At 43.9% G+C, this 13,763-nt stretch overlaps 1 long non-coding RNA gene across 3 annotated transcripts in view; it reads left to right on the top strand.

The window, feature by feature from the left end:
- The first annotated feature begins 368 nt into the window (after positions 1–368).
- The window catches only part of LOC120398565, a 73,283-nt gene continuing 59,888 nt past the window's right edge, over positions 369–13,763 (top strand). The window contains exons 1-5 of one of the 3 annotated variants that reach the window (XR_005594542.1): positions 369–702; positions 1,939–2,047; positions 2,168–2,220; positions 3,661–3,844; positions 4,516–4,706. This is a non-coding gene — a long non-coding RNA (uncharacterized LOC120398565). Of the gene's footprint in view, positions 785–1,938; positions 2,048–2,167; positions 2,221–3,660; positions 3,845–4,515; positions 4,707–13,763 lie in introns of those variants that run through there. The other 2 variants (XR_005594541.1, XR_005594543.1) reach the window with 2 other exon arrangements.

Genomic DNA, 13,763 nt, shown 5'->3' with positions numbered 1-13,763 from the left:
TCATCAAAAGGTTCCAGTGGCCTGGTCAGAGTAGCCATGATTTTTAGTTTCACTTTCACAGTCAGTGCAAACAAGCAGCTTTTTTGTTTGTCTGTTCTTTACCTTGACTTCTATTTCCTTCTGTTACTGGAGCAGCACCGGACTCCCACCCTCGTCGCCACTTGTTATATCCTTGGGGGCAGCCGGTTTAGGAAGAAATCACTTGAGGCCAGACAGCAGACAGCTAACAAAATCACCATTTTATTTACAGACTCAGAGAACTCACCCAGCCGGCTGAAGCTGGCTGAGCTATCCCCTAATAATCTAACTCAGTTACCATAGGAACCAAAAACCATGACAACCAAATACACAACATGTTCCCTGTTGGAACGTGTAGATAAGCTGATTTTCTCTAGCCCAGAAAAGGGCTTTACTCTCTCCTCAGCAGGAGGATGAACTCCTGCAGCTTTGGGACTGACCAGAAACTGATAAGTCCCTTCCCCTCAGTTACTCAAATCACACTGAGGATGGCATTAGCGATGAGAGCCCTCTTGTGAAGCAGGAGAGGGACGCGGGTGGCTCTCTGGACCTGGAGGGAGAAGAAGAAGCTCTCAGAACATGGCCTAAATACACAACATCTCACTTGGAGAGAGGGGGAGCTCTGAGCAGGGAAGGGGCTGAGGAGAGAGGCCTCAGCCTAAGAGACTGAAGAATCCCTGATGGGTAGGACTTTGCTTTCAGAGTGTTTGTCTCAGAGGTGCATGGGCAACCACCGAGTATCTGACCTAGAGCACCAGGGTCTGTTGTAAGTGACTGGCTATTATTGGAGCTGTTGTTATTTGTGTCTATAGCCACCCATTACTTAGCTCTGTTTATTGCAAATTGGTTGAACTCACCCTCGTTATCTAAAGCAGACCGGGAGCAAAGGCCCTTGTTTATTATGTGACCCCCGCATGTGAGTGCCATGAACCCACCGAAAGTCAGATCGACGTCCTTCTGGCTGTTAAGATTTGGAGTGCCTAGAGTGCTCTCCCTTCTGTGCTGTGGGTGTCACAGGCCTTGTCTACACTAAGTCAATCTAGTTTATGCTAGTTAAGTTATGTAACTTAAGTCAAAGTAACTAACATCGACTTAAAGCATTGTCTACACTGTGCTATGTCAACGGGAGATGCTTTCCCATTGACTCAGCTTCCGCCTCTCCTTGAGGTCGAGTACTGAAGTTGACAGGAGAGCGCTCTCCCACTGACTTAGCGGGGGCTGATGAAGACGTGCTAAATTGACGGCAACGGCACTGATTTAGTGTGGTAGTGAAGACGAGCCCACAGCTTATGACGTTAGCTAGTTTGCATGTTCCACTGCTCACATGGGATCAGGATGAGGCCACTTGAGGACAAGAGGGTGTTAGTTACAATACCATCATGGTTTGGGATATCTGGGGGCTGGATGCTTTCAGCGGATAGAGTAGATGAACTGATAGGTCTTCCCTTCTAGGTCCTTCTCCAGATGACTTCTCGAGGTCCCTTCCAGTCCCACAATTCTATGATTCCCTATGCATAATTCCTAAAATGAAAGCTAACAGATGAATGCTTTTCACGTGTATGGCTGGGGCTCCCCTTCATCAAAGAGCAGGATCTCACAAAGAGGGAAAAGCAGGCTCAGCAGCTAAATTTGCTGCTGCACTCTAGCTCCATCTAACAGTCTCTATGTCAAACATGCTTTTCTTTGTCACGGGGAACAGAGCTGTGATTTGATACCCCTGCTTGGCATAGAGTCAGTGTGTGTTTCTCTCGAGTGGTTATACGGATGTAAGATGATGATGTAAATTGCTGCACGGTTTTACTCTGCCATTCCTGCTTTTTTGTGGTTTGGAGGGGGTTATTACTAGCCTTTAGCAACCTTCACTGTTTTTAACTGGTTTTTTTGTATACGTTGACCGCACTTCATTATTTTTTTGTAAAGCTGGAGCCTCACAAAATGAAAGAAAGAAGACTGCAAAATGTTACATGCAGACATTCTTCTTTGCTACAGCGACTTCCATTTATGCACAAAACATCAGTTCTGAAAGTTTGTAAGTGCACTGCAGTCTATGTTACAAGCTGGCAGTAAGCCACTTACAACAACTTGTTCTGTGTCTCAAATGGGCATGCCCGCTAATATTTTAACAGCTTTTGTTCTTCATTTTATGCAGAAAATATTGCCACGCATTTTTCAGATGTTTAGCAAATAACAAACACATAAGAAGTGAGTATTTTACAAAACATCTGTTTGCATATCTGTACATTTTGTCCTGTAAGGGTTAAAAAATGTGTTTTCTGTTCTAGACATTGAGGAAAAAACATTAATATTGTATTAGCCATTGGAAAAAAAGATTGTTGTTGTTTTTAAAGAGTTATATAGTATTTATAATTTGCTACACCCAAGATGTTGTGTATAGTATAGCTGCTATAAAATGCTAGTATGCTACAATAAATGTGATATCTTACTATTTTAAGGGTCAATCATATGAGGACATGGAATGCCTCCTGTGAGGATTGGGCCCACTTAATATGTTTTGTACAGCATTTCCGATGTTAGTGAACTACAATGATGATGATATTTTATAGCTTAATGTTTTGATTCCACAAGGTGCTGAATACCCCTAGGACTAGACCAGTGAATATATATAATTCCTAAAGGTCCCAAAGTCATTTGAAAACTATATAAAGCAGAAAACATTTGAAATAGAAATATAGCTGCGTCTTCAGAGTAAAGCAGAAGCTTTTTAACAGGACCAACCATTATGTTCCATAATTTACATCTGGGAGTAAAGAAGAATGCAATATCCAATTGAAAATGCAAAGGTATTTAGGTAATCAGTATGTAGTTAATAGGGTTGTTGGGAAATTTCCCCCCAAGAGAATTTTTTTATGGAAAATTTTGTTTCCAATAAAATGATTTTTTTTCCCACAGAAAGAGTTTGCTTTCCTCAAAAAAACAAAAACAAACAAAAAAAAAGATTTGTCATTAGAAAAACTGAAAAACAAATTATTATTGGCAGAAAAGTGAAACATTTTCAGCCCCCAAACCCCCCAAAACATGACATTTGGCAGGTTCTTTGTGTTTTGAAAAAATAATTGAAATTTTCAGCTGAAGTATCAGAACCAGAGTTTCGCGTCTCCAAGGGATACCACCTCCCTCAGCACAGTGCCCCCGACATGATTAGCTTAATACTTGCCAGTACTGAGGAACACCACCTGCTGATTCACTACCACCACAACCTGTGCACAGTAACTATATTGGGTGAGGGCTATATTAGGCGCCATCAGCAGATTTTGTTAGGCTTTTTGTTAAACTACAAATTAAGCCCCCTGCAGAGGATCTTTTCAAGACTGCCAGATAATTTTCCTGTTGCACATGAAGGGAATTATTGATGGGAGTTAAATAGCCAGCCTTGAAAAGCACACATTTAAGGGTGAGATGGATGAGAGACAATAAAAAGACAGTCTAAATTTTAGTCTACCTAATTTACTCAGCTTTAATTCAGCCACACGACTATTTTATCTTAATGGCAAGATCTAGTGTATCATTGTAGTTCTCTTGCCAAAGATTGATTAGATGAGCTCTGAGTTAAAATTATGATGAGTAGGGAAATATGGAAGTGTTTAATTTAATCAGTTCAGAAATATGCTCTTTCTCTAATAGAGTGTTACATGAAGGAGGAAACAGTGGGCTAAATTAGTTGCAGCAATTAGAGTTCAGGCCAAGAAATCAGAGTTATAGTTCTTCAAGACAGATTTCCAAAAGAAGAACTGATAGAATGAAAAGCAGACACTATTGAGCAGATATTGCAGAGACAGAGCTGATTAAAGAAGTGGCGATAAAGCAGGTAAGGACTCTTTTACTGTGGCCTTGACTTATCATTTATTCAAAGGGCAGCTGAAAGTTGCAAGGAAAATCAATTCGTCACATTCTGCTCTGCATAAGAGTTTTGGCTGTCAATGAACTTAGAGTGAAAATGCCCCACAGACAGACCCTGTCAACCAGACAATTGCAGACATTCACCTTTGACTGTGCTACCTTGCTGAAATCTTGCCTTCCCTCCCCATTCCATTTAACTCTGCCTTTGTGATATCTGCCAGGTAGTTTGTGGGAATAAAAAACTGGAATCTTATTTTTGAGGCCAAAAAGAAGGGAATAAGTGAAAGATAAAATCTGATTCATACTGTACAGTATCAACAAATCGAGACAACTGAGTGAATCAGCACTGTGCTGGCCTCTGATTATAGTGGTTTCTGCGGGTACTACTTTAAGGAGCAGAGCTAGGTGAATACTGCAAAATATTTTTCACTTATTTCTTTGAATTTATAAATAAATCCACTGCATTTGTGTCCCTTTTCAGTTCTCTTTCTGTGAATGCCCTAGCAAAATAAATATGTTGGCAAGAAAGTTCACTGAAACAATGTATTTTAAAAGGCCTTTGCCCCTTTTTGCCTCCTTATGATGGGAAACGAAAGCCTGAAAGGTTTTTTAAACTTCTTGGTTTTCTTTTAACACTAGAAATTCAGATCCTGTCTAGGCTGGAAGACTCTGATGCCTGGATAATGAGTGTTATGTTGACAACACAAGTGCCAAGAAAGTAAAAGTTGATCTAACAAAAAGGGAAGGAATTTTTTTAGGCAGACTCAATAAAACTTTGTTTTCTGTTTTTTTTTTTAATTAACTCCTATTAAACTTCAATGTCTAATTCACATTTTGGAAAAATGAAACCTTTGTTAAAGATCCAAGACACTTATTTATTCAGTTAAGGTGCTACAGCTCATTATTAGCATCTATGAGCCCCGCCAGCAAAGCCAGGGAAGACTAGATTTGAGTTTTAAGTTATTTCTAAGGTAATTTTTTTTTTAAATAAAACCTACTGTATTAAATTAAACCTTCTCTAAAAAAGATTGTGTAGACAGCGGCAAAGGCAGGAGCAAGGCCTTGCCTTGTCCCTCAGACTATTTGGAGACCTTTTATTGTTAAACACCAATAAACCCCCCGGAGCGCTGCTTTACCGCGTTATAGCCGAATTCGTATTATATCGGGTTGCATTATATTGGGGTAGAAGTGTATTTAGTCCTCCCCAGCTCATTCTAATCTGCTCACTAGGAACAGTCAGGTCCACCTTGTGGGGATTAATTGGTGTTTAAGTGACCAGAGTGTTGGCTCAGCTCTTGGTTCCCAGCATGCTGTCAGAAAGATAAAATTGGCATAAATCCATTTTTAAAAAAATATCCTTTGCAAGTCATAAACAACGCGAAATATTTGAGAAAAGTCTCAGCACTGAACTCACCTTACACAATTAGGAAATTAAACTAAATTCTAACCAAATGCATTTCCTCTCCACTCCCCCACCTGGATGTTTTGGAGAAAATACTATCTTCCTGTTGATACAAGAACGTTTTATTCCGAAATGGGACAAAATGAATGCTCGGTGATGGTAGTATATAATTGAAAGACACAGAGAATAACCACCCCTTCATTTTTACAAGAGACGACCCTGAGCTTAATTCTCACATCCAGACTATCCTGAATTTGGAGAAAGTTTAATTGAGATGTAATTTACAATGCCCTCCATAGTTTGGGTCCTGGGTTTGAGAGAGATCAACCTGCATTATACCTTAACAGCTGACTGTAACAGGGCAGTTTGCTTTGGGCCAGTCAGTCCTGCTCAATTTACCTTATCCTGCCAAACCTGAGGAGTTCAGAGGAAGCAAAGAAGCAGAGCAGTTGAGAGCTGTTTGGAGAGCAGAAGACTGTGTGGAGCCATAGGAAAACACAGGCATGTGGGAGACCTCTGTGAGAAGGCCTGCGAGTGGCTGCTTGGTATAGAGCAAGGAGCAACCCAATGGAGCCCTGATGGGGCTGAGAGGGGGATGGAAAGGAGCCTCGGAAGGGTGAAAGCTAAGCTCAGAGGATGAGCTTGAATTAGACAAGACAAGTCCCTGGGGCCATAAAGAGTGAGCCCAGTTGGAGTTCAGGGCAAAGATTTTGGGTTTTCTTTGTTTTGCTAGTGCATGATGTGGATTTTGGTCAATGGCTTAGCTGGAGGCCGACTCACTACAAGTCACCTGGCAGGAGATTGTTGTGGGGATACAGAGGCAGAACACTGCAAGGCTGGTCTTGCTGTGAGGAGGTGCGCCGAGACTGTGAGTGTTGTAACACTGTTGCTGTGTCTTCACTACAGAGCAAAGTGTGTCTCTACAACTCAAGGTAACATGCTACTAGAAGCAAGACATTGTCATTTTATCTCGATGTAGCTACCTGAGGAAAACCTCAGGTCGGGGGCTTGGGGTTGACTTCAACTAGCTACATTCAGAGTATGTCCTCTTGGAGGGAGCTGGGGTTGTGATTCCCAGCTTGCGGAGATGTTGTCCTGCTAGCTCTGATGGAGTTAGCATGCTAAAAAGAGGGTGTAGCTGCAGTAGCATGAACTAGCCCTGCCCCCAAGTGCCTGTGGTCTTGGATGGGATCTTACTCAGGGTGGCTAGCCCCTTGAATTGTCACACCTACACTCTGTTTTTAGTGGGCTGGTGTGTGTATGTCTCCTCTAGCTGGGAATCGACCTCCACCCAAGCTCAAAGCTTAGACATATCTTGAGATTAAAAACTACCTGTGCCTTCTCTCCACTGGGATTTTTCATTGAGATAGTGATCTCAAGTTAGCTATCTTGATGTAAAACCACTTATCTTTCCAGAGAAGACTGCCTAAGATCAAATGAGATGCTTAAAATGAAAATCCTGGTTGTTTACTTGTCACTAACCACTCTGTTTTCTTCTTGCATTTCTCTCAACAAAGCAAAAGAAAGTTGTTTCAGACAATTTCACTTTGTAAGGGCTAGCTGGGATTGCAAACATTACAGGGAAAATTTTATTTTATATGAAAAACAACAGTTTTTAGAAGATTCCCTTTTACTTGTAGAGTTGTTTTGATGGGACTAAAGTTTTATAAAGGCCTATTAAAAATGTATGGGTCACACTGAAGCTGACAGAGTCCTCTAAAACAGATTGTTAAGTATACATACATCTAGAGAACACTGTTGGTTGCACAGGATAAATAAAAACAAACAAATACATTAATAAATACAGGAACTCCTCACTTAAAGTCATCCCGGTTAACGTTGTTTCAGTATTAAGTTGCTGATCAATTAGGGAACATGCTAATTTAAAGTTGCGCAATGCTCCCTTCTAAGTTGTTTGGCAGCCACCTGTTTTGTCTGCTGCTTACAGGAAGAGCAGCCCGTTGCAGCTAGCTGGTGGGGGCTTGGAACCAGGGTGGACCAGCAGCCCCCCATCAGCTCCCCCCTCCCCGAAGTTCCCTGTGCAGCGGCTGTCCCTACCCCCACTGCCATGTGCTGCTCCTGCCCTCTGCCTTGGAGCTGCTCCCAGAGACTCCTGCTTGCTGTATGGGGGAAAAACAGGGGGTGGGAGGGGCTAATGTCAGGGTGTATCCCCCTCCCTCTGCTCCTGTACCCCGCTTACCCCATTTCCATAGAGCAGGAGGGACACACGATGGAGGGAGGGAGCTTCTAGGCAGTAGCTGCGGGTCTCAGGTCTCAGCAAGCTGATTTAATTAACAAGGTGGTGTACTTAAGCCTGGGGTCAGCTACTTAAAGGGGAAATGTGCATTTTTTCTCTCACACACAGGGTGTCTCTGTCTGCCCTCCCTCCTTTCCAGTGGGCTTGTAGAGTGTTGTGAGAGTTAACCCTTGAGGTCTCGGTCAATTGCTAGTTCATTTAGCAGTAAGGCATTCCCTGGGAAATATCCCACCCTCTGACTCCTCCACCTCAACCAAGCTTCACAATCATCATCACTGTGTACCAGTATTAAATTGTTTGTTTAAAACTTATACTGTGTGTGGTTTTGTGTGTGTATATGTATATGTATGTGTGTGTATGTGTGTGTATATATCTATATATATAATATAGTCTTTTGTCTGGTGAAAAAAATTTCCCTGGAACCTAACGCCCTCATTTACATTAATTCTTATGGGGAAATTGGATTCGCTTAACATTGTTTAGCTTAAAGTTGCATTTTTCAGGAACACAACTACAACGTTAAGTGACGAGTTCCTGGAATGTGATGATTAAAAATTTATTTTAGCCTTCCCAAAGATTCTGTGGGAATCGCTATTGGGAACCGACAAGCAACGTCATCGAGAGGCGTCGCCCCCAAAATGCCGCGGAAATTCGGCGGCATTTCGGCGGATGCTCGACCGCCACCACGGTCCTTCGTCTGGCGCCAGACAAAAAGGTTGGGGACCACTGATCTAGTCTGAGCTCCAGTATAACACATACCATAGAACTTCCCCAAAATAATTCCTACAGCAGATCTTTTAGAAAAACATCCCATCTTGATCTAAAAATTGTCAGTGATGGAGCATCCACCACGATCCTTGATACATTTTTCCAATGGTTAATTACTCTCTCTGTTAAAAATGCATACCTTATTTCCTCTCTGAATTCGTCTAGCTTCAACTTCCAGCTATTAGATAGCATTACACCTTCCTCTGCTGGACTGAAGAGCCCATTACCAAATATTTGATCCCCATGTAGCTATTTATAGACTGCAATCATCCCTTACCTTTCTCTTTATTAAGCTAATGTAACTTTAGTGCCCTCGTGGCCAAGATGGAGTCTGCTCTGCAGGCAGCCCTGGCCAAGAGAAGGCGTGCGCAGGAACACAGCAGGGAAAGTCCCTTCGACCCAGGGGCAGCTGTTCCAACCTTCCCAGAGTGAACACACACACACTGGAAAATTACAATGAGTATAGGAAAGGGAAATGTTTATTTACAGATGGATGAAAGGAGAAAAACAACAGGGAGAAATATAAGGGCAGGGGTAAAACAGGGTTGCATTTAACGCAAAGCCCCACAGGCCCAGTGGTAGCACCGTCTGGAAGGACAGACACCGAACAATGTGTCTGCACACAAAGTTCACGAAGCCTGAGCAAAGTTCCAGTCCAGTGGTGAGTCTTAGGTGTGCCCGGTCATCTTCGGCGCCAGTGAACTTTCCCCAACAAACCTCTCCAGTGCCCTCTTCTGCTGCTCTCTGCAAAGCCCCACAGAGCGACCACCTCCCCACTCAGCTAGCTACAGCCTCCCTCCTTGTTCCCAATGGAGAGTCACAAGCCCCAGTACTCACAGCCCCACGCAGCTCTGGGCAGCAGTGACAGTGGGTCCAGCTCTGGCTTGTCCTTCTCGGGCGATTGCCGCCTGGCACAGTGCTCCTTCTGGCTCCTGTCCTAGGGCATCCCCGATCAGCCGCCATGCCCTTCCCAGGCTTCAGGCAGGTTCTTGGCTGCTTCACTCTGTGAGGGTTGGCTTGCTGCAGCCCGTGTGTCTGGAGCTGCACACACACACACACCCTTGTTGCTATTTCTCCCCTCTCTCCTCCCCCTCCCACCAATAACATTTCCTCCTTCTGGAACAATCAGCACTTACCCCCTCAGGAAAAATATTTAAAGGGGCCATGCTCTCTGAACCCCAAAATGGTTACTAAATAGATTGAACACTTTGAGTCTGTCACTATAAGGCATATTTTCTAATCCTTTGATCATTCTCATGGCTCTTCTCTGAGCCCGCTCCAATTTATCAACATCCTTCTTGAATAGTGGGCCCCAAAGCTGGACACGGTATTCCAACACCGGCTGCACATGTGCCAAACACAGAGTTACAATATGTAGCGCAATTGGAACATGATCCTGATTGGAACCTCTGGCTCCTTCTGTAATATGAATAATAATTAATAACTGACTGCTGAAAATGCAGTGGCTGAAGAGCCATTGGGCATCCAGTCATATCCCATAGATCTAATGGCATCTGTGTGCTACCTCACTGCTTTGGCAGACTTTTTATCCCTTCCAGGGCAGCCCAGACGAGGAGTATCTTCGGCACCCCCCCCCTTTGTTAAACTTTTGAATATCTTTTTTTTTTTTTTTGCATTTGTAGCCCATTTCATGGCTTTGATGCATGATTCATCCCTGTCTCATAAGATGATAGACTTGCACACTAGGATATGTAAATCTGTATTTATTCATGCCATATATAAGCAAATAAAATCATTAATTTCCTCTAAGCTTATAGAAACTTTTTAAATGTTAAGAGTAACTGAAACGTCATAACATCAATAAAACAAGGTTCATAATATTGCAGCAGTGCTCTCACATGACTTTGTTCTCTTAACTCACTGACTGACTGGTGATGCCTGCCCCATATATACCTGCTAGGGCATGGCTGAAAACAGTCTAGGAGGTTCAAGGAAAATGTAGTTCTCAGAAAGTCTGGAAGGTTTCATGAGATTCTACAAAGCTCCAGAATATTCTAGAGGGTTAGTGAAAAATGAATCCACATACGGAATACCTGAAACATTTTACTTCAAACATTCTATTTTCCCTTTTGTCGCTAACAACAAAAACAGCACCCTGAGCCTGATGTGTCGTCCCCCACCTCCAAGCCCGGCACCCCAGGCAGTCGCCTGCCCTCTAAATCCAGCCTTGACCCCCTCTGTCACTCTAGCAGTATGGTTGTCAGTTTCTTTGATATCACTGGTTGTCCCACTGCTGGCATTTCTATGTGATTGCCCGCTCCAGTGGGGACTCCCTGAGGACCTTATTCAGTCAATGCCCAGTGAAATCAGTGGGAATCAGTCTATTGATGCCAGCAGGCACTGGACTAAGCCCTGAATGCCTTGTGTCAGTTATAGCTGCTCGGGATTGTTTTAACTTCAGGACCTGTGATTTTCTGTTGGGAACATCTCACACACAGCACCATATTCCATGACACCGCCCCATCTGATCACTGCCCCTCTTTATTCAGGCATTGCCATGGGGCTGGCAGGTGGCTCTACAGTGTAGGGTTTAAACACAAAGTAAAGGACTCTTGCCTCAGCATGTGCATCCAACTGAGTTGGTGCATATTTGCCCCAATATTGTTCCTCTCTGTGGCATGTCGTGACGGGAGACACATGTGGCCCTTGGTTCATAATAATTAAACATGGATGAAGTGGTTTTTTTAAATGTCCATATTTGTAAGTCTCAAAGCAGCTTAACCAAACCTCCCAGTTGGTGTGCGAATGTATTTTGGGCAAACTTGGATTTGTACGGCACGTCTGGACTGCTAGAACGCTGTTCCGATTGTACGTCAAAAGGAAATCTGTGCATTAGGGAGAACAGAGTGTCAGTAATCAAGCTCTGTCATGCAGATTTGCTTTGGGAATTTTGCCTTTATTATCATCCTCCTGACGAGCCAATACCTAGCTCATATGTGGTATAATGAGAGCTACACTTGTGCATATCCCCTGCAAATGGAAAACTAGGTCAGAAGACCTTCCAGAGGATCATGCATGATGTACCAAATTAAAAAAAAAATAAGCCTCTTTTCAGATTCTGCAGCTAAACTAAGGGTTTTATTAGGGAGAACATTATGAAAAATTGGGGAGAAAGTTACTCCTCCTTTGGGATTTCCTATCAAATGGACAATCCAGCCTGATCCTAATATGCACACACAGTGTGGAAAGGAATTTCTTACCTAAGGCCCTTCACGGAGCATTTACCTTCTTAGGGAAAGCAAGAAATTTATGGTCCTAGAGATAAATATCAAGGAGGGAGAGGAGTTATTTAAGTTAAGCACCAAAGTGGACACAAGAACAAATGGCTATAAACTGGTCATCAACTTGTCAGAATATAGTCCCTTTATGATCATTGGAGCACATCCTTGATGGCTTAATAATAACCAGCCTGCAATGGGCAGGGTAAAGGAATAAAAGAGCTAAATAAAGATCTTTTAGGGCTGATAATTTCCTGTTTCTGGGCAATGGAAATGTAATTTAGCCTTAGGAATGGAGGAAAAAAATAAAAAATAAAACCTCCCAAACCACTCACACTCTGTGTACATTGGCAATCACTTGTTTGATCAAATTGCATTACACAGAGCCATGTCTATATTTAGGAAAAATCACTCTTTATACTTCCCACATGAATAATTTGCCCTCTCCTGCAACACTTCCCTACAGGGGGGACTTGCTAGGGATGATCTCATTCTGTCAATATCAAGGCATCAGTATCTCAGTGGAGAATGGAGGCCTTTATAAATTGTTGTGTTGCAGTGTATTTGCAGTGCGCGCCAAGAATATCATGCAGAACTGTAAGAGGGTTGCGCTCAGAATCTAGCTACTGAGGCCTCCAGTGTATTGTATGTTTTGACATAAATGGTTTTATCGCTCCTGGTTTGAATGACACGTAGCACGCATTAAACTGAGCTGAGTTTGCATGTTGTCTAATAGAAGTAGTTATGCATCCACGGGCATGCAGCCAGTGCAGTGATCCTGGCAGATCTCATAAGCTGCTTCGGGTTAGGCCAGCTCAGGGCTTAAAGGGTCAGACCTGCAAGGAACACCGCTGGGAAATGCTGCACAAGTGGGAGTTGGTGGTTCAGCAGGGGTTACTCTTCTCTCTGTCACGGCTGAAGCAGTGTCTCCGCTTGGTGATGCTTCTTTCACAGGCGATACAGAACCTCACCGCTTGTCATCTCTTGGCTTAATTTCAGTTTGGGTAATGCCATTCTACCACCAAACACCCCTGCAACTAGATCTTCAACACTTCCAGTCCAGTCCTGTCCTGCTGCTGTGCACTGTGCCACCCTGCACCCCACAGGTAGCTGTGCTGCAGGGGTGGGTGGAGTGATTGGTATATAGGAGTGTCATATGTTAGCCACTGTCATGCACTGGGGGCAGACCCACACCAGCCATGGGGAGCTGAGATGCAGTCTATTCCTATGGCTTCCCTGCCTTCTCTGTGGCCAGCCAGCTCCCGAGGCTAGTGTGCAGGAAATGGGGGGGGCATGGCTCCACCCGTCTCAATCTGTTGTGGGATGGTTTCCACCTCTGGGGGCCCTCAGAGTGAGAAGTCCTTGTGATCCCCCGAGGAACGTTATCTCTAGCCCTTGTGCAGCATACACACAGTAGAAGGACTTTTCTTTCACTTTCTCCTACCCAATCTGTGTGCCCATACAAAGGCCAAGGGCAGTCTAGCTCATGGTTAGCATGTAGCTTTGGGATACTTCAGTAGCTAACATCCGTGCCTTCATCTGCACTATATGGATTCATCCCCCAATCCTTTTATAGCTTAGGTGCTTATAAGGCCTCCATTACTATAGTGTCAGCACACACCAGTCTTTAGTGCATTCTTTCTCACAACACGCCTGTGAGGTAGGGAAATGCTATTATCCCCATTTTAAAGATGAGGAAATGAGCCCGAAAGAGGGTAAGGCCTGGCTCAACAAAGGGATTTAGGTGCCTAGAGAATCACTGTACCAACACAGCAATCCACAAAGCTTGGGCTAGGTGCCCTGTCTCCCTCTACAATGAAAGAGGAGAGATAGGTGCCTTGTGAGATCCACAAAAGTGCCCATGGAGAGTCGCCTAACTTAGCTAATGGGAGAGAGGGCTGGCTTTAGGCCGATTCGCCCAATTCCCCGGAATCGGGTCCCGTGCCAGCGCCTTTTTAATTTTTACTCACCCGGCGGCACTCCAGGGGGTCATTAGAGTAGTCCATAGCTCTGTGGCTAGAGTGCTTTCTTAAGAGGTGGCAGAGCCTTGTTCAAGTCCTCTCTCCTCAGACGGGAAATCTGAACCTGTGTTCTCCCATGTCCCAGGGGAGTGATCTTCACCAGTGCTTCTCAAAGCTGTTCTGCTGCTTGTTCAGGGAAAGCCCCTGGCAGGCTGGGCTGGTTTGTTTACCTGCCGCATCTGCTGCGGTTCGCCGCTCCA

This window comes from Mauremys reevesii, linkage group 2 (genome assembly GCF_016161935.1).
Source record: "Mauremys reevesii isolate NIE-2019 linkage group 2, ASM1616193v1, whole genome shotgun sequence".
Taxonomy (NCBI): domain Eukaryota; kingdom Metazoa; phylum Chordata; order Testudines; family Geoemydidae; genus Mauremys; species Mauremys reevesii.
This window is presented reverse-complemented; position numbering and strand designations above follow the sequence as displayed.